This window comes from Pseudorasbora parva, chromosome 2 (assembly GCF_024679245.1).
Source record: "Pseudorasbora parva isolate DD20220531a chromosome 2, ASM2467924v1, whole genome shotgun sequence".
Lineage (NCBI taxonomy): Eukaryota > Metazoa > Chordata > Actinopteri > Cypriniformes > Gobionidae > Pseudorasbora > Pseudorasbora parva.
Window position 1 is genome coordinate 11,209,237 of NC_090173.1, and position 22,039 is coordinate 11,231,275.

General features: G+C 38.2%; 1 protein-coding gene across 4 annotated transcripts in view; it reads right to left on the reverse strand.

The window, feature by feature from the left end:
- The window catches only part of rbfox3b (RNA binding fox-1 homolog 3b), a 622,784-nt gene that overhangs the window by 454,372 nt on the left and 146,373 nt on the right, over nucleotides 1–22,039 (reverse strand). The gene's annotated exons all lie outside the window — the stretch shown is intronic.

Sequence of the window (22,039 nt, forward strand, 5' to 3'; positions counted from 1 at the left end):
TGCACAATTTAATACATTTATATTATATTTCCCTCAAATCGTCCATGTATAGACATACTTATTTCACCCTGTGCTACAAGATACACCCATCGTCCAGTTCTTCTGTGAAGTCGATTCAAAACTGAGCTCGCGCGTATGAGTGCGTCCGGTGTGAGATAGGCAGTGGTGGAAAGAGGACTGAAAAAGCATACTCAAGTAGAAGAACTGTTACTTGTCAAAAAATGTAATTTAAGTAGAGTAAAAGTACCTGTCCTAAATACTACTCAAAGTAGGAGTAAAAAGTAGCCCTTTTAAAAGTACTCAAGAGTAGTGAGTATTATGCTATTAATGTTAGTCCAGCTTATACCCTGCAAATTAAAAAAGTAGCTTACTCTTTTAAAGATGGTTCTCAGTAAGAACAAAAAACATGATATCACCAAAAAATATTTCAATATTTCTTTAAATATTTATTTTTATTTTTGACTGTTAGCACTAAAAATACAGCCATGTAATATTTGAGAAATCAACCAATAATCTGGAAACATTTGACCACAATTCTGTAGAGGTTTTCTTCAGGTTAATTTAAAAAGGTTCGCAAAGCGTTGTATCACTCGTACTTACAGTGTGAAGATCACACCACATGATGCTGTAGTAGAGCATGAGGTCATAAGACACTGAAAAAAAAGATTTTTTTTGTCTTGTTTCTAGTCAAAATATTTTAAAAAATCACATTAAGAAACATTTACTAGAAAATTATTGTCTTGTTTTGGGGAAAAAATGACTCAAAATAAAAGGATTTTTTGCGTAAAATAAGCAAAACAATCTGCCAATAAGGGTGAGTAAAATAATCTTGTTTTCTGTTTAAATTAAGATTATTTTGCTTACCCCATTGGCAGATAATTTTGCTAATTTTAAGCAAAAACTCTCTTAATTTTGAGTGGTTTCCCCCCAAAACAAGACAAAAATGTTTGCTTGTCTAGTAAATGTTTCTTAATGTAGGAATTTTTAGATATTTGGACTTAAAACAAGACAAAAATACTAAGTAAGAAAAGCATTTTTTGCAGTGCAGGTCATACATTTAAAAACAACCATATAATGGTCATATCATGGGAAAATGCTATTTGATGCTCAAACTTTCAAAACTCATCGTGTCTTCTGTGGAGGACGAGGTCTTCTTGTGGTCAACGCTCTCCATTGACTTTCTATCGCGTGAAGCGGTGTCATTGGTGTCCTTGTCATTTCTGACTTATAACAAAAAAACAGAATAATGTCTAAACACTGCAATTATGCTCCTCTTACTTAGTCATTTTGTCTTGTTTCTAGTCTAAATATCTAACAAATCTTAAATCAAGATGCATTTACTTGATCAGTAAAATAACATAAGATATTTTTTCGTTTGTTGAAATTTAAATCAAAATGAAGAGTTTTTGCTTGAAACAGGAAAAATGATCTGCCAGTGGTGTGAGAAAAATAATCTTGTTTCTGATTGAAATCGTGTTTCTTTTGTGTGAGAAATAACGTTGCAAAGTTCACTCGTGTTTATTCAGAGCTCTCCGATACAAACAAAATAAACTCGCGCTCTCAACAACTCAGTCCAATAACAGTTCCTCAGCCATCTTTCCCCAGCTCTCCGTCTCTCTCTGGACTGGCAGCGCTGCTGCTCGCGCCTGGCTAAGCCACGCCCCCTCCGCCTCAATCTCATTTCAAATGTAGATGTCAGCCAATCAGAGCCGACACGCCCCTTGAAACAGAGCATTCAAGCCAGAGGGCTAATATTAGGATAGAAAAATGCCTCTTATTTCTTGACATTTTTTGATGTAAAAACCATACTAACAATATAAGTAAACCTCAGAAAACATAAAATAATAAAACAGTCCATGCCATGGGACTTTTAATGAACAGGTAATTGAATCTTTGATTTAACCGATTCATTTAAACCGATTCATGTAAAACACTGAATCGTTCAGTAACACACTGACGTGATCTTTGTTTGGAACTATTTTCGCCGCTGAAAGAACAAAAACAGTCAATATTGCATCTAAAATGTAAGAGACTTGATGTTAATTAACTGTTTTGTGGAACTGTCATAAAATCAGTCGTGATCAGGGATGTAGTGGAGGCTAAACGCATGTAAACGCCGTTTACGCACCTCCCAAAATTCAGAAATAGCGTTTTCCCACCTCCAAACTGTGTTTATCCACCTCTAAATAGAGTTTATCCACTTGTTCCTAAGCCATTTTAAATTAACCTTGTGTCGTTTTAGTTTCATATTGTTCATTTTCATTGGTTGTCTTTCATATCGTGCTGCAACTGTCAGTGAGAGTAGTGGGAAGAGTCTCGTTCAGCAAAATGAACCAATCTTTTCTCTTCCCGTCTCTATGGGACTGACAGGAAGAACAAAAGACTCAGATCTCACCTGTCGATTCAGAATCAGAACAATCAGAACCCATATGTTGCGTAATGCACACGTGCAGTCAAAACAAAGTGAACGAATCACTCTCTGAGACAACTCGGTAGTCCCGAGTCATATTAAAGATTCGTTCAAAATGAACAAATCACTCTCTGAGACAACTCAGCAGTCCTGAGTCATAATAAAGATTCGTTCAAAATGAACGAATCACTCTCTGAGACAACTCGGTAGTCCCGAGTCATATTAAAGATTTGTTCAAAATGAACGAATCATTCATGAACGACACGCAACCAAGATTCAAAAATGGATATCCAGAAATTTTCAAAATGACATAATTATCCATTTGTAGTACATTTAATCAGCTTGTGACACTTTTCAATCACTTTTCAAGTGGACAAAGGCACTCTGGACATTGTTGTGATATTAATTAATCACAGGCAGCTGGATTAATGTAGAGAGCATGTCGAAACCCTGTAAAAAAGCTGTAATGATGCAGTGTATTTTGTGTTCAAATAGAAAATGTTTGGTTTTATTGTTTTTATAGTTTAGCAAAATCGTCTGTTAATGTCGGCAGCCATTAGGCTATACACTTGTGGAAACTACAGTCCAACTTATATTGTCTTTCTTCTGTTAATTACAGAAACTGGGTTTTCTTTAAATTAAAATATGTGGCACCAAATTCATCCTTCTGTCGTTAATCTGCACCTGCCTCGTTAGCAATTGGCAAAAACTGTAATCGATAACTATTTTGATAATCGATTAGTCGGCTTGAGTAATTTTTTAAGACAACAGTCAAATTCTTTGATGCCAGCTTGTTTAATGTGAATATGTTCTAGTGTGTTCTCTCATATGTGCTCATATTAGCCACCTCGTATTAGTACGAATTGCCGTGAGATCGGGCTGCATACACCGGTATGGCAGTGGCCCACCTTACCGTGACCACGATGTCACCCAGAATTTATAGTTTACCCACCTCTTTTTTTACCACTACACCTCTGGTCGTGATGGTATTCAGGAAAACAGCACACTTCCTCGTTTTATATTGTTTAACTGTTATCATATGTGCCTGACTAAGCCACGCCCCCTCCGCACGTGATCTCATTTCAAATGCAGATGTCAGCCAATCACAGCAGAGGTTGTTTTCACTGAAGACTCACAGCAGACACGCCCCTTGAAACAGAGCATTCAAGCCAGAGGGCTAATATCAGGATAGAAAAAATGCCTTTTATTTCTAAATTATGAAATGTTTTGATGTAAAAACCATACTAACAATATAAGTACACCTCAGGAAACATTATAAAATAATAAAACAATTCATGCCATGGGACCTTTAAGGGTATAGAAGGCCTAGTGTTTGAACAATATTACCACTAAGCATTTTTATCCTACCTTTTAGGAAAACGTTCTGGGAACAAAAACGGGTCACTGCTCTGTGTGTGTGTCCGCGGTTTGCAGTGTGTGTTCACTACTCACTAGCCTACTTGTGTGCATTAACTTGGATGGATCCTTGGCCTTCACGTCACTTAAAATAAAACTTGCCTCTGAAAACACCACCAGAACACAAACATTTCTAGACGTGCGATGCATCAAAGACTAAAGTGAATGGAAGGGAAACGCAAGTGGAAGTGCATCGGGGTGCTACAAACTCGTCTTAACAAGCTAATTAAATCTTTTTTTTTTGGTACAACACTCCCTGCTTGTTTATTTGTGGTCTGTGTGTGTGCAGCTGAAATTGCACACACAGACCAAAGACTCGTCTGAACTTCAGATCAAGCCTCTTCCGCAGCGCTTAATGAGTTCGACCTGCAGTGACGGCAGCGTGCCAGTCCACACGAGCGCATAGATAGAGGTTAACAGATCATCTAAACGGGCCGCGAAACATCTAAAACCACACAAAGTATCCTCAATAACATGTTTTAATGAGATTATATGGACTATTTGTATCATTTCCTCCCTGAAGTCCACTTAATGTTACAGTCAAGACTACCTGTGTGTCATAATTTAGGATTCCACCTTACAATTAAACAGGCTGTTTTTGATGCCTTCAAACGCGCAGCATTATTCAATGTGCTTACGTAATTTCCCCTGACAAAGGGCAGGACCATAGAAAATGGGCAAAGAGGCGGGACGTGGGCGGAGCTTAGGTGACGCGATGACTAGCAGACACGGCTATCCATAGACATCATATACGTAGACGCCCCATGATGTGCTGGAGCGTGATCCAGCGTCGCCGCCATATTGGTTGGGTCTCTCCACTCAACGCTAGCATTCAGAGTCAATGGAGAGCGAGCAATTATGCCCGTGTTTTATGCAGCTTACGGTTGCATTAACGCAATATTGATACCAGATCGCATGGGATTACATTTCACAAGTAAGATTGAACAATAATATAGGTTATTTTACAATTAATACATCATTATCATTTCATGCTTGTGTCATTTGTGGTGTCTGTTTCACAAAGTAAGGCTGCGACACATCGCAAAATTAACTATCCTGGAGTTACAGAGTGCAAGCATACGCATGAAGCTGTGCAAAACAGTTCTTTTTAAAGGATTTTAGCTCCCCAGTCCCAGTTGCAAGCCTGGCAGGGTAATGTAAGATGCTGGAATGACCTGGAGTTATAACGTTTACTTTAGGCCTTTACAAAAATAATAATTCAGAGCTGGTACAGTATATATGGGAGCTTGTATGTGTTACAGAAGGTGAGTGAGTGTGTGTGTGTGTGTGTGTGTGTGTGTGTGTGTGTGTGTGTGTGTGTGTGTGTGTGTGTGTGTGTGTGTGTGTGTGTGTGTGTGTGTGTGTGTGAGAGAGAGAAATAAATCTAAGTGAAAAATCAAACTTGTTTCTTTATTAAAATATAAAATTCATAAATTTATACATTTATCAATATGCCTGTGTGAGAGAAATAAATTCAAATGAACAATCAAACTGGTTTCTATATAAAAAATATAAAATTCATTCATTTGTACATTTATTAATATGTCATAGTCTACCATATGTCTTAGTTAAAGCAGCTCGTAATACAAAGTCTTTCTACATGAAAGCAGAATTTTTCAATGTGTGACAGCGTCCTGTATCATAACTAAATCTCTGCAGTTTGTAACAAACCAAACCGTGTGAAAATCCGGTAAAACCTCGGGGAGTTATGATCATTGTAGTTGAGAATACATCTTCCTCAGTAGAAATAAATGCGGGAGGCGGCGCATTGGGGACCCATCCAAGATGGCGCCGCGCTGATACGTCTGCTCCAATAGGCAGCGTAAGTCTATGGGGCGTCTACGTATATTATGTCTATGCGGCTTTCAACCTGTCACTCAAAGTGGCCACGCCCTTAATTATGCAGAACTTTAAGGCTTTATATAACGTAAACGAATGAGTTATACAAAAATCCACCCTCTCACAGTTGTCATGAAGGGCAAAATTTGCCGTATAGACCAAAACCACAGTTTGTCCCAGGCTGTAAACATGTTTTTTTCTGCTGTAAAGTTGGGCCTTTTAACATGATTCTGCTTTTTAAAACAGCCAATAGCGTTTGTTTATATGGCAGTCTGACTACTGGAGTTCGCCGCCCCTGGACTACAGCATTTAAGCTTGTTAAAGCCGCAATCTCCTCCTAATCTCAAACCGTTTCTCATTATAATCTCCTCCATATTGCTTTGTAATAAAGCATTCGGTGCAGAATTCAAACGGGGTCTGATATGTTTTGTTGTCTGCAGCTGCGCTGACTCAAGCATATTAGGGCTGTGACGGTGAACATGACAAGTAGCGTGACAAGCCAGACCCACATCAAGATGTTTGGTCTGGAAACTCACCACTGTCCAGAAGGCCATCATTGACACCCTCAAGCGAGAGGGTAAGACACAGAAAGACATTTCTGAACGAATAGGCTGTTCCCAGAGTGCTGTATCAAGGCACCTCAGTGGGAAGTCTGTGGGAAGGAAAATGTTTGGTCTGGAAACTCACCATTGACAGCTCAATCCGAGGGGCGGATAAACGGTTGTCTTTCAAACTCCCTCTGCACGCGATAGGATAGCGCTACAACCAACCAGGGCCGAGTTTCCCAATAACGATGTATCTTAGCTATAAAGAGCGCGTTCTACGAGCAAAGTTATGATCACTCGCAGCAATTCCACGTGTGTTTCCCAAAAATGTACTTAACATGAACGAGCGAGAACGTGCTCTAAGTGCCACTTAAGAGTCGCTGTCCACATGCGAAGTGCTGAAAATATAACCTTATATGGAATCGATTCCTCTGAACGGTTCACCTAATAATTATAAGTAACTTTTATATATATATTATAAGCAAATAAGCAACTACCTACAGGCTGAGGCAATGACAAAATGGCTGAACAAAAAAAAGAAAAAAACAGAAAAAGACGTAATCAATATCCTTCTAGAGGAGGTGGAGCGGGAAAAGATGATATTTTCAACAGATTGAAAGGGCATCGTACAAACAAAGAGAAACAAAACATCTGGGAGGACATTGCTACCAAATTAAAAGTAAAAAGTTAAATTATTAGTTAAAAGATCGGGTAAAGAGGTCTGCAAGAAATGGCAGGAGTTTGCAAGCCTAACAAAAAGGAAGAGGGCACTGCAGAGGAATGTCCAATACATGGCTGGTTTCCGTGCACGTCAGCAAGTCATATAAGTTTATCTCTATTTATCCCAGTTTTTGAAGTATATTTTTAATTCAGATGTGTATTTGTATTTTTTGTTACCTGCCCTCATAAAAAACAACAACAACAAAACCCTTATAGTATTATCACAATGCACTTGAATAAAGTTAAAGGTGTAATCTGCCGCTTGTCCTGTAGGGGACCTCATAACTCTCTCTTCTTACGATACACTCAGAGCTTTACGATTACTCCAGAGCACTCGTAGATCTACGGTCATTTTCAAGACCTACTTAAGTTACGATGCTTTTGGGAAACAGACCTTAATATTAAGATCACTCGTACGATCGTTTTTTCGATCAACTTAGGCTTACGATGGTTTTGGGAAACGCAGCCCAGGGCAACAAAGGTGAAGCAGAGCTCGTTGACAGATTAAACATTCGCCGTATCCGGTCGGCAAATCTCCGAACACATCTTCCCTTCTTAAGAATGACTTCAGTGCCGCTCTTTGTTCTTTTCTCAGAGAAAAGCTTAACTCCAAGTCTTCCAGAGTCGCGGTCAAAGCTGATTCGAAAGACCGCCGTTCGCCAGTTTCTGTGTTTACTAGAAGCACACAAACGCAACTCGGCCGTCATTATGTTAAGCCCCGCCCACCGACTCACGATGTGATTGGCCCGACCAGAGTCAATACAGACCAGAGTTTTCTGTATTAATTTTTAATACAATTTATATTTTTTAAATATAAAAAATTTAAATAAAAATCGACTCAAAAGGTCTGCAAATGAAGAAACACATTCCCTCTGGTTTCTGAATGAGTCCTTTCTGATGTTTTATATTCAGAAATGACTTTTCCAGTTACATTAACTCAATCTCATTTTATTTCAAACAACCATAAAATAAAATAAATCACGATTTCTGTGATACAGTGCCTTTATCCATGGCCTCTTGACCAAACATGCTTCTCAGCACCATATCATTTGGCCTCATCATTCTCCTGAAGCACTGACTCTATTTCCACAGATCTGATCTCTCTGTTTCTGGACGAGCTTTCTCATCCTGTAATTTGGGGATTTTTGAGCGGCAGCCAGTTCTGTTTGCATTATTCATGCATGTATTTATTAGCACTCTGAGGTACAATTAGAGTGGCTCTGGTTCTGAATGTGCTTATGTGTGTAAAAACTTTCCCTGCCAGAAATTACATAAACAAATCAAACACAGAGCCACATCGTCTGACCGAAAACAGCACCCAGTTTTCATGCTTTTTAGTTGTTTGTTCCTGATATTTTGCAACAACAAGGTAAAAAGTGTCTTTTTGATATCAATATTCATGCAATTATGGGTCAGTCTCAGACTCTCTGTTCACTTTAACACATGAAGCCTGTTCAATTGTGAATGTTAAACATAATGCAGCTCAAAGTGCTTCACATCTCAGAATATAAAAACCCGTGTTTCATCATCTTGGCAGAGCCTGTCGGATTGAGAGATGACATAATAAGGCAGACGGCGAGCGTGTCTTTTTATACAGACGAGCAGGAAATTCGATCATGACGCCGGGAACGCGACTCTTTGGCCCCGTAACCAGTCACGGTGTCGCCCCGAGGGTCATCAGAATACTAACAACACTGCCGATGTCCAGAGGCCAGACTTCAGGTTAAACTGTGACTGAATGGACGATGAATATGGAGAAAGAGGTCAAATCCTGCAGTCATTTTAATGTAATGTCAGTATACTACTACTACTACTACTACTACTACTACAAAAAAAGGATTTTCTTACTTAGTTATTTTATCTGGTTTTTCACTGTACATATTGTTAGGTGTTAACAATATCTACACTCTAAAAAACGCTGGGTTAAAAACAACCCAAGTTGGGTTGAAAATGGACTAACCCAGCAATTGGGTTGTTTTAACCCAGCATTTTTATCTTAAAAGATTTAAAATAAGTATCTGATATCTGCAGAGTTGGGTTTGATGTCGTCCCATTCCACCGCTCCATAAGACAACCCAATCGCTGGGTTAAAACAACCCAATTGGTGGGTTAAAACAACCCAATTGGTGGGTTAGTCCATTTTCAACCCAACCTGGGTTGTTTTTAACCCAGTATTTTTATCTTAAAAGATTTAAAATAAGTATCTGATGTCTCCAGAGTTGGGTTTGATGTCATCCCATTTCACCGCTCCTTAAGAGAACCCAATTGCTGGGTTAAAACAACCCAATCGCAGGGTTAAAACAACCCAATTGGTGGGTTAGTCCATTTTCAACCCAACCTGGGTTGTTTTTAACCCAGCATTTTTATCTTAAAAGATTTAAAATAAGTATCTGATGTCCCCAGAGTGTTTATGTGAAGTGTTAGCTCAAGATACCCCACAGATAATTTTTATAGCCTGTTAAAATTGTCACTTTTTGAGGGTGAGCAAAAACACGCCGCTTTTGTGTGTGTCCCTTTAAATGCAAATGAGCTTCGGCTCCCGCCCCCTTTTCTAGAAGAGGTGGAGCTTCAATAGCTCCCGTTGAAAATATCAGAAACTGTTCAGCCTTTTATGTTCCAACCGGAGTCAATGATGGAGAGACTCAGGATAGAGACAGGATGCTTCTGAAGGGATAGCTGATGAATTTATGAAGCTAATGTAGAGTCGTTTCATCTTCAAGTCATTGATTAGCATGTTCTGTCACGAGGATCTATAAACCGCTTGTGTGGGAACTGTTGTAAAATGAGCCAGAGAACATCTGCGGCATGAAAACAGAACATGTATAGTTTAGTTTAATTACGGTTGTAAGTTATGTTGCCATCTTGCTTTTATGACATGCTATTGCATTTGTCTTCGTACTTTATTGCAATACATGGGAAAAGACGGATGTGACAGCTTGAGGCACCCAAATGTCCTTGACTACTAAAACTCTCCTTCTTCTCAAAGTAAACTTCTCCTTCTTCTTGTCAAAGCACGAAGCGCAAGTAACTTTGTGGGCGGGTCTCGGCGCTGTTGTTATTTTCCCGGCGGGATAAATGGCTCTTGCGCCCGGCGCAAATCTAAAATGGGTTGGTCTGAAGTAGCTTCATTATTCATAGGTGTGGTTTGGGCGTAACGTGAATAAACAAATCAGAGCGTCGTCCAACATTCCCTTTAAAAGCAGCTGCGCAAGTTCCATTATGGATTGCTATTATTATGGCGTATTTACCAGGCGCACGCCAAGAGCGGTTCACAGCCGAGGAGACTGATGTTCTTGTAAGAGCAGTGAAAGACAGAGAAGTTGTGTTGTATGGGGATGGGAGAAACCCACCCAAAATAGCGTCGGTTAAACAGGCGTCGGTTAAACAGTTTTTTTCAGTTTTTCAGTCAATTTTTTTTCCTGGTTCTTGACGGACAAACCAATTTGTCAGATGTCCTTATATCCATATATGTCCTGCCACTATTGGGCAAGCAGGTCTGATCCTTAATTACTACAATTAGCCTGAATAATTTGTGAGCTAGATTTATTTTTTCACATCTTCGTGGCACACCACAATGATTTCCGTCATCTCATGTGTTAATATTTTTTTAGTGTAACAATTTATGATTTGCAAAAATAACTTGCATCTGTGTAGATTACATGAGCAAAGTGTATGCGCGTTGTGCACGCTATACATTATGGTCAAGCATGCGCCCTTAAAATAGCATAATGAACAACGCGCAACGCGCCACTGACTTTAGACCAGGTTTATTCTGGTCAGTGGCGCAACTGTTTAATGGAACAGCAAAATAGCTCCAGGGATTGTTTGCGCCGGAACACGCCTCCTTTTTTGCGCTGAACCGCCCAGGGAGTGCAAGTTCATTCACTAGTTTAGCGACGTGCTTCTGTGGAGGGAAAAGCGCGCTGTGCGCGGGTGCAAAATAGGAATGACACATGCATCAGTGTACAAAGTCAATTGCGCTGGGTGCAAGATAAGGCCCGAAATGTCGAGTTCCTAGGGGAATTACAAAAATACAGCATAATTTGCAAATGCTCCTTTCATTTCCTTTTCAAACACAGCTCTTACAGGTGGGTGCTTGTGAAGGCATATCTCAACAAGTAAAAGCGGCTGTAAATAAAATGTCAAAAGTATTAGGAATACTTTTAGCTGTGTTGCCATGTGTCATGAGAAAGCAATTGAGTAGACCTTCTCAAACCTGGTGTTCCTCCACTGCACATTTTTAGTGTCTCCATCATCTGATTCCCCTCACCAGCTCAATATAGAGACCGCAAGACTTGAATTTGGCGTGTCTGATGAAGGAGACATCTAAAATGTGCAGTGCAGTAGCACTGAGAAACCCTGGAGTAGACTAACACTCTCTCTAGACATCTCGCTTATAATAAACCAATCCAATGCCTCTGCACCGGTTTTCTGACACGATATGTCACAATTTTTTTGAGGCTGTCTACGCTGGACACGTCAAAATCAACATAAACTGGATCATTTTGAACAGGTGTATGATGATGATAATGTGAAGCGTCCCACACTGGCTAAACATGTCGAGAACACAGCAGATTTCAAGTAATCAAGGGCATAAAAAAACAAACTGGAACGCAGCCCTAGTTTAGATGGCGCCTGGTTTTTACACTTTTATATCAAGGAGGGTTGATGTCTAGCGCCATTTCATGCATTCTGACTTATTTACATAGACAGTAAAAGAAATGGACACAGCGACCCTGTAGACTTCAACGGCGAAAAAAAGTGAAGTCAATTAGAAGCACTCACTTCCTGATGGCTGAGCGAACTGCGAGCCTCAGACTGAGCTTGAGGACGTAGATGTGACGTGAGCAACCTGTCTGACAGCTGTAAGTCTTCTAGTAGTTGTGGAAAGGGAAATCTGAATCATGTTTTCTCCCGTTGCTTTTGGCTCACTATGGGCTTGTCCCCATTCTTCTCCCTTGACTTTATCAGACTTTATGTCTCCACGTCCCCCCGACTGTCTCATAGACAGTAAACGATTGCTTCTGAGCGTCTCCTCAGGTCTATAAGGTAATTTCTCTACTGTGCGATAGAGTCGTGTTGGTTATGACGCAATCGTTAGTCTATTTTTACAAAAACAGCTTCTGCGGGGCGATAGTGTAAGATACAAGGTAATGGAGCCTTTTATGCATTGTCGTGTTTCTTTAGAAATAAACAATGGACAAATGGAGTCTTTAAGCGCCTCAGATGTAAAGTTATTCACTGTCAAAGTGACTCAAAAATGAATGGGAGTCGATGGGATGCTAACAGCAGGTGATGGTTCGGTTAGTAATGGCCGCCCCTATGGGTGGAACGCTTTCCGAGTGCTAGATTACCCCCTTGGTGATTTACTTATCACTGTTAAAGAGTTGGATTCTCATTATAAACAGCCAAAATGTCAACAAAAAAACCCCAAACAAACAAAAAAAACATTTGGAGTTGGACGCATTTTTGTGCCAAATACACTCCTTGAGATTTCAAACAAGTTTCGTGCACACACACACATCAACCAGAGAGAGATAACAAGAGCCCGCCATCATAAAGCTTCGCTCGAGTTACAGAAACCATCGGCAGCGCTTTTTTTTAGACCACGACATCAACATCACTAAAGAAGTGTGTTTCTGGTTGTGAGGGAAAGATAACCATGTTCAGCTTTCCAAATAACCCGCAGCATCAGTGTGTCAAAGGTGTGTGTGTGTCTGTGAGAGTGCTCATGCACTCTTTAGCTCCGCCCACTGCACACCTCCACGAACTCGGCTGTTTTCGGAAAGAATCGGTGTCTACCGAAACCGCGTATCTTCAGTGCCTGAAGATACTCTCCCCTTCATAGGCAAAATCATCGAAAAAGTTGTTTTCAATCAACTAAACAAATTCTTAAACTCAAACGGATTCTTTGACAATTTTCAATCTGGTTTCCGACCGCATCACAGCACAGAGACAGCGCTCATAAAGATTATAAATGATATTTGCTTAAATACTGATACAGGCAAAACATCAATTCTGGTTCTACTCGACCTCAGTGCTGCATTCGACACTGTTGACCACAACATACTTCTAGACAGGCTGGAAAACTGGGTCGGGCTTTCTGGGATGGTCCTCAGATGGTTCAGGTCATACTTAGAAGGGAGAGGTTATTATGTGAGTATAGGAGACCATAAGTCTGAGTGGACGTCCATGACATGCGGAGTCCCACAAGGGTCAATTCTAGCACCACTCCTGTTTAACCTGTATATGCTGCCACTGAGCCAAATAATGAAAAAGAACAATATTGCTTACCACAGCTATGCTGACGATACCCAGCTCTACTTAGCACTATCACCTAATGACTACAGCCCCATTGACTCCCTGTGCAAATGCATTGATGAAGTTAACAACTGGATGTGCCAAAAATATCTTCAGTTAAACAAAGACAAAACCGAAATCATTACATTTGGAAACAAAGATGAAGTTCTCAAGGTGAACGCGTATCTTGAGGCTAAAGGTCTGATAACAAAAAATCAAGTCAGGAATCTTGGAGTGATTTTGGAGTCAGACCTGAGTTTCAGTAGTCATGTCAAAGCAATAACTAAATCAGCATACTATCATCTGAAAAATATTGCAAGGATTAGATGTTTTGTCTCCAGGCAAGACTTAGAGAAACTGGTTCACGCTTTCATCACCAGTAGGGTGGACTATTGTAATGGCCTTCTCACCGGCCTTCCTAAAAAGACCATTAGACAGCTGCAGCTCATACAGAACACTGCTGCCAGGATTCTGAGCAGAACCAGAAAATATGACCATATCACGCCAGTCCTCAGGTCTTTACACTGGCTTCCAGTTACATCTAGGATCGATTTTAAAGTTCTACTACTTGTTTATAAATCACTCAATGACCTAGGACCTCAATACATCGCAGATATGCTGATTAAATACAAACCCAACAGATCACTCAGATCAGCAGGATCAAGTCAGTTAGAAATACCAAGAGTTCACTCAAAGCAAGGAGCGTCTGCCTTTAGCTATTATGCCAGCCGCAGTTGGAACCAGCTTCCTGAACAGATCAGATGTGCTCCAACAGTAGCCACATTCAAATCCAGACTCAAAACACATCTGTTTAGCTGTGCATTTACTGAATGAGCTCTGAGCACTGTACGTCCGACTGATTGCACCCTATCTTATCCTATCTTATCTATGCATCATTTTTTAAATATTTTTTTTATAACTGTTTTAGTTTACCTGTTCTTTTCTTTGGTTATCATCATTTTATTATTTTTAATTCTCTTTACATTGTATTCTTTTTCTTATGCATTTTTTAGCCCTATTTTAATTCCTTTCTATGTAAAGCACTTTGAATAGCCATTGTGTATGAAATGTGCTATATAAATAAACTTGCCTTGCCTTGCCTTGCCTTGCGAAAGTATCCGGCCCCCTTGAACTTTGCGACCTTTTGCCACATTTCAGGCTCCAAACATAAAGATATAAAACTGTATTTTTTTCTGAAGAATCAACAACAAGTGGGACACAATCATGAAGTGGAACGAAATTTATTGGATAATTCAAACTTTTTTAACAAATCAAAAACTGAAAAATTGGGTGTGCAAAATTATTCGGCCCCCTTAAGTTAATACTTTGTAGCGCCACCTTTTGCTGCAATTACAGCTGTAAGTCTCTTGGGGTATGTCTCTATCAGTTTTGCACATCGAGAGAATGAAATGTTTGCCCATTCCTCCTCCAGAACAGCTCGAGCTCAGTGAGGTTGGATGGAGAGTGTTTGTGAACAGCAGTTTTCAGTTCTTTCCACAGATTCTCGATTGGATTCAGGTCTGGACTTTGACTTGGCCATTCTAACACCTGGATATGTTTATTCTTGAACCTCTCCATTGTAGATTTTGCTTTATGTTTTGGATCATTGTCTTGTTGGAAGACAAATCTCCGTCCCGGTCTCAGGTCTTTTGCAGACTCCATCAGGTTTTCTTCCAGAATGGTCCTGTATTTGGCTCTATCCATCTTCCCATCAATTTTAACCATCTTCCCTGTCCCTGCTGAAGAAAAGCAGGCAAACACCATGATGCTGCCACCACCATGGTTGACAGTGGGGATGGTGTGTTTAGGGTAATGAGCTGTGTTGCTTTTACGCCGAACATAACGTTTTGCATTGTTGCCAAAAAGTTCAATTTTGGTTTCATCTGACCAGAGCACCTTCTTCCACATGTTTGGTGTGTCTCCCAGTCCCAGGTGTCTTGTGGCAAACTTTAAATAACACTTTTTTCTTCTTGCCACTCTTCCAGAAAGGCCAGATTTGTGCAGTATACGACTGATTGTTGTCCAATGGACAGAGTCTCAGCTGTAGATCTCTGCAGTTCCTCCAGAGTGATCATGGGCCTCTTGGCTGCATCTCTGATCAGTCTCCTTGTATGAGCTGAAAGTTTAGAGGGACGGCCGGGTCTTGGTAGATTTGCAGTGTTCTGATACTCCCTCTATTTCAATATTATCGCTTGTATAGTGCTCCTTGGGATGTTTAAAGCTTGGGAAATCTTTTTGTATCCAAATCCAGCTTTAAACTTCTCCATAACAGTATCTTGGACCTGCCTGGTGTGCTCCTTGTTCTTCATGATGCTCTCTGCGCTTTAAACGGACCTCTGAGACTGTCACAGTGCAGGTGCATTTATACGGAGACTTGATCACACACAGGTGGATTCATCATCATCATCATTAGTCATTTAGGTCAACATTGGATCATTCAGAGATCCTCACTCAACTTCTGGAGAGAGTTTGCTGCACTGAAAGTAAAGGGGACGAATAATTTTGCACGCCCAATTTTTCAGTTTTTGATTTGTTAAAAAAGTTTGAAATATCCAATAATTGTCATTCCACTTCATGATTGTGTCCCACTTGTTGTTGTTTCATATCATTATGTTTGAAGCCTGAAATGTGGCAAAAGGTCGCAAATTTCAAGGGGGCCGAATATTTTCGCAAGGAACTGTATCTGTCTTTTATAAATATGATAAAACTAAAGACACTTGGGAGATATGAAGAATAAAGTACTACACTATAGATACTCAAGATTAACATGAGACATGAGAAACTGGTGTGTGTTATGACGCTTTAAAGAGTATTTTAAAATAAAACAAATCTCCTACTTCACGTTTACATCAAGATAAACTTGAGAGGCAAATAAGATATTTAGATCATGTTTTCTGTAAAAAAAATATATATATTAAAATTTAGTGAGCTTATGATTAAAACAAGAAAAAAAACAGCCAATGGGGAAAGAAAAAATAAGCAAAAACACTTAATTTTGTAAAAGCAAGTCGTAATATATTTTTTTAAAGCAAGACTTAATATCTTATATAATTTAACTCCTCAAGTAATTATATCTGGGTTTCAATGCACTGCGATCCAGACACCTGAGTGGACTCTTTAACTTGCTCAGCGTGTCTTTTAAATGTAATTTTGATGCAGATACCCCTGGATGTTACTAATTTACGGCCTTCGTAGTTTAAATTTAGAAGTGTTTAGTGCCATAGCTGACTGCTAACACACAACAGTGGCAGAGACTGAAACTAATTAGACATTATGTTATGAAGGTCTAAAGCTCTCTCTCTCTCTCTCTCTCTCTCTCTCTCTCTCTCTCTCTCTCTCTCTCTCTCTCTTTCTCTCTCTCACACACACACACACACACACACATTGCTCTTCTAACTCATAAACTTTATCATTCAAGCATCTTTTCCTCGCTCAAGTTTCACCAGGTTGTTGCATAACGCTGTCGCCTTGAGGGAAACGAATGTGTTTTTTTAGTGATTCGTTTGCAATCTGGCTGCCAATTGTCAATTAAAACTGCATATCCATCCAGGGAGCTAAACTCATTAGCTCGCAGAGAAAAGAAAAGAAGCCAGAAACTTTCATGGCTGTGTCTAAATTAGACATACAGATCATTAGATGAACTTCAACAAGTTCCAAGTCTGTCGGAGGAGAAATGAAACTCAATCTGCACTCAAACTTACCCAAAGAGAAATGAGCAGGAGGATGCTGGATCTGTGCTTAATCTAGTGAGCAGTTACATCGAGTGCGTTTACATGCACGTTCTTAAGCCGATTATTCCTAATAAGCCGACAATGATCACGGTCATGTAAACGCGGTAACCCGTTTTCTGTTATCGGAGTAAGCTCATAAACGGCGTAAGCAGGCCTCTTAGCCTGATTTCGCGCTGCATGTAAACACATTAACCTGCTTTCTGTCGGCTTATTGAAGTGCGCATGTGTGATAGGGGACAAAAACGCAAACTTACAGCAGATTTAAACGCATCCAGACAGAGCGAGCGAGCGCTTCGCATGAAATAAGGACATATATCACAAACGCAGACTCTTTTAAGAGCCAGTAAATTGTAAAGATGTGTTCTCATCTCCTGCAGCAGAAGCAGAAGAGGTTCAGTCTAAACGCTGCATGAGGGGTAATATGAGCCGTAAATCTCCCGCTGACACGCTTTATTAACATCACAACTGACGAAACATTTGGAAAACTCAGACTCAGATACGGACATTATTATATTATTGACGTCACTAGAAGGAAATAACCTGGTTTATTAATAAAGTCATGTAAACGCGGTTTACTGCCGTTGTCAGTTTACTGGTTTGCATGTAAACGGGGAAAACTGGTTATTAGTAAGCTGATATTTGGGAGTTTTCAGCTTACTGGTGTGCATGTAAACTGTCTACATAGGGAGCTTTCTTCTTAGACTGCATCCTAATGGAAGCAGGGCCTTGTAAGTGACAGATTCACATCAGTCTGCAGGAAACAGCTTCACATGGCACATGTATAGTGCACAAGAGTGTGTTCATTTTGTATTATTCAGATACTATTTATTCATATTTTTAATTTATTTTTATATTTTCACTTTTAGTAATTGTAGTAAATGTACTTTTGTCCTTTTTATAAGTTTTTGTGTTTTAAAATATTTTATTCAGCTTTAATGAATATTACTACTTCATCTTATTTTGTTCCTTTTAGATGTTAAGTTCACATTTCCCATTTTCATTTAAGTCTTGTAATTTTTTTTGCAATATGAATACAGTATATATATATATATATATATATATATATATATATATATATATATATATATATATATATATATATATATATATATATATACACACATACATACATACGTACGTACGTACCCACGCACGCACACACGCACGCACGCACATATAAATAGTTTTAATAAGTTTAATACGTTTTGTATAAGAGTTATCAACAACTATAATGATACAATAATAATAATAATAATAATAATAATAATAATAATAATAATAATAATAATAATAATAATAATAATAATAATAATAATAATTTGATAATGGGTAAAATAATCAATAATATACTGAACTGGTTTTAATGTTTTTTTTTCTATAAAATAATTGTTTATCATAAATGATTAGAAAAAAATGTGAATACAGAGTTTCATCTAATATTAATAGATAATATTAATACATTTTTCTTAATAGTTTTTACTTAACAATAACACTGATTCTATCGTGCATTAAAACACAGCACACACACAAACGTTGGGTAAAATAATGCAGTTTTAGATATACTGTAAATTTAACCAGTACTTTTCAGTAAAATAATGATTTTTTATTATAAAAAATAATACGTTTTATTATTGAATAGCACCTTTTGTGCTTATAATGCCGCTAAAAAAGCTCCACAAGTCAAAATATCAAAGATGTCTTTTGGCCTCATCAGTCCCTTCTTCACTGAGCTTGTTGCAATGCATTCTGGGATTACATGCTCCATTAAGGATACATCGTCCAAAATCGCATACTCTCTTAAGACTTATTTTGAATAAGTACTTCAAGACCCCTAAAAAAGTCTAGAAATGTCAGCATCTCATTTGGTTTTGGATCAGCGCAGGTTTGGACAGATCAGTCATCAACTTCTAAAGCCAGATAGAGACGTGAGCGTCCGTTCACACAGGCTTCTCTTTCTCTCTCTGCGGAGCTCTTCGCTGTATCCCACCAGCATGTGTGTGTGAAAACATCTCAGCATGAGTGAGAAGCCAGGATCCTTCTTCTAGGAAACTAACACAGTATACTGTATTAATGTGGAGAACCTATTGGCATCATTCATATATTCAAATCAGCCTTTACAACAGAAGGTTAAAATATGCTCTTCATTAACATTTGGGGAGGCTGGAGCAATTATGCTAATTTGAAAATGACCTCTATGAATACAATAAATAAATGAATGAATAAAGATACCAACTGTATGGGTGTTTAAAGATCTACAAAACAAGCAAGAATTACAATGGCTGCAAAATCGCATACTATATAGCAGGCAAAAAAACAATGTGAGAAAAGAAATACACTCTACACATACTATATAGAAGGTAGTTTTTTAGTTTTTTATGTCAGTTGCTGCCAGGATACTTAATTTTATACTAATTTATCACTTTTAAAAAATATACAAAAGCTTGAATGACCTGAATCGGTATCACCTAGGGAAAAAATGTGACGATAACCGATAATTCTTTATATTTCAAAATCCGGTAACCGATATATTGGCCGATAAACCGTGATTTAAATCATATTTCAAGCCATCCAAAACCATAATGGCAAACAGTGCGCATCTAAGGTGTCTCGGCTCAAGGAAATAATCCATTATTTATCGGCTTTAATATATCGGCCAGTTTTATTATTGGGCTGATAATGATTACTTAAAAAATTAACAAATATCAGCCAAATCAGATTTATCAGCTTCAATATATCGGCCAAATTTTCTTAGGTCATTAATGATAACATTAAAACATATATTGGCTGATACCAATATGGTGGCAGATTTATTGTGCATCCCTACTAGTGCACAGATATGAACATTTTGGACAATAACGATAATTGTTTATATTTGAAAGCCGATAACCGATATATTGGCCGATAAACTTTATTGTCCTTTTTTTAAAGTGATTTGAATCATAATTCAAACAATTCAAAACCATCATGGCAAACAGTGCACATCTAAGGTGTCTCAGCTAAAGGAAACAATCCATTATTATTCGGCTTTAATATATTGGCCAAATTTCCTTAGGCCGATAACAATAACATTAAAACATATTGGCTGATACCAATATGGTGGCCGATTTATCTTCCATCCTTAGTGCACTGATATGAACATTTTGGCCGATAACGATAATTCTTCATATTTGAAAGTCGATAACCGATATATTGGCTGATAATCTGTATTTTCCTTTTTTGAAGTGATTTGAATCATATTTCAAGCAATTAAAAACCATCATGGCAAACAGTTCACATCTAAATTGTCTCAGCTGAAGGAAATAATACATCATCTGCTTTAATATATCGGACACATTTTCTTATCGGGCCAATAACAATAACATTAAAAATGAACAAATATCGGCCAAAACCGATATGTTAGCCGATATATTGTGCATCCCTAGTGCGCTGATATGACCATCTTGCCCAATATCCGATAGTTCTTTATATTTGAAAGCCGATAATCGATATATTGGCTGATAAACTGTATTTTCCTTTTTTGAAGTGATTTGAATCATATTTCAAGCAATTAAAAACCATCATGGCGAACAGTGCACATCTAAGGGGTCTTAGCTAATGGAAATAATACAATTTTGTATCAGCTTTAATATATCGGCCACATTTTTTTATTGTGCTGATAATAATAATAAATAATAATAATAATAATAATAATAATAATAATAATAATAATAATAATAATAATAATAATAATAATAATGCATTTTATTTAACAGCGCCTTTCAAAACACCCAAGGTCACTTTACAGGTGACCTGGTAATAAAAACTTAAATTAATGAATATCGGCCGATACCGATATGGTGGCCGATATACTGTGCATCCCATATGAAACAACAAAATAAAAATTTTGGCCGATATTGATAATTCATTATGATTGAAAGCCGATAACCAATATAAATAGGCTGATTTAGATAAATCTAAATCCAATTTTTCAAATAATTTTTGAGAGCCTGATTACGAAAAAAAATTCTCACCATTAAAAGCCATGTCAATATATTGGTCAATAAACTGTATTTTCCTGTTTTGAAATGATTTGAATCATATTTCAAGCAATTAAAAACCATCATGGCAAATAGTTCACATCTAAAGTGTCTCAGCTGAAGAAAGTAATACATCATCTGCTTTAATATATCGGACACATTTTCTTATCGGGCCGATAACAATAATACCGATTTGTTAGGCGATATATTGTGCATCCCTAGTGCGCTGATATGAACATTTTGCCCAATATCCGATAGTTCTTTATATTTGAAAGCCGATAACCGATATATTAGCTGATAAACTGTATTTTCCTTTTTTGAAGTGATTTGAATCATATTTCAAGCAATTAAAAACCATCATGGTGAACAGTGCACATCTAAGGGGTCTTAGCTAATGGAAATAATACAATTTTGTAACAGCTTTAATATATCGGCCACATTTTTTTATTGTGCTGATAATAAAAACTTAAATGAACGAATATCGGCCGATACCGATATATTTGCCGATAAATTTAAATCCAATTTTTTAAATTATTTTTGAGAGCCTGATTACAAAAACAAAATTCTCACCATTAAAAGCCATGTCAATATATTGGCCGATAAACTGTAATTTCCTGTTTTGAAATTATTTGAATCCTATTTAAACCAATTAAAAACCATCATTGCAAACAGTGGACATCTGAAGTGTCTCAGTTCAAGGAAATAATACATCATCTGCTTTAATATATCGGACACATTTTCTTATCAGGCCGATAATATTAAAACAAACATATATTGGGCGATACCGATATGGGGGCCGATTTGTCGTGCATCCCTATCAGCGGATCATGATGACAAGCATTATCTTGTTGGTATCACCTCCAAAATCCAGACCGGAGCATCCCTATTCCCTACATATATGCTAGTTTCACGTCTCTCGTATCACTGCACACTCTCCTTCACAAAATAAAAAGGCCAGGCATCTCTTTAGGGCTTGTGTGAGCTCACACATTCTCGTGCTTGTGTTTGTTTACACGTGGGAACCCTTCCAAACAGAGCCTGCCTTTAGTCAAGATAGCGGTT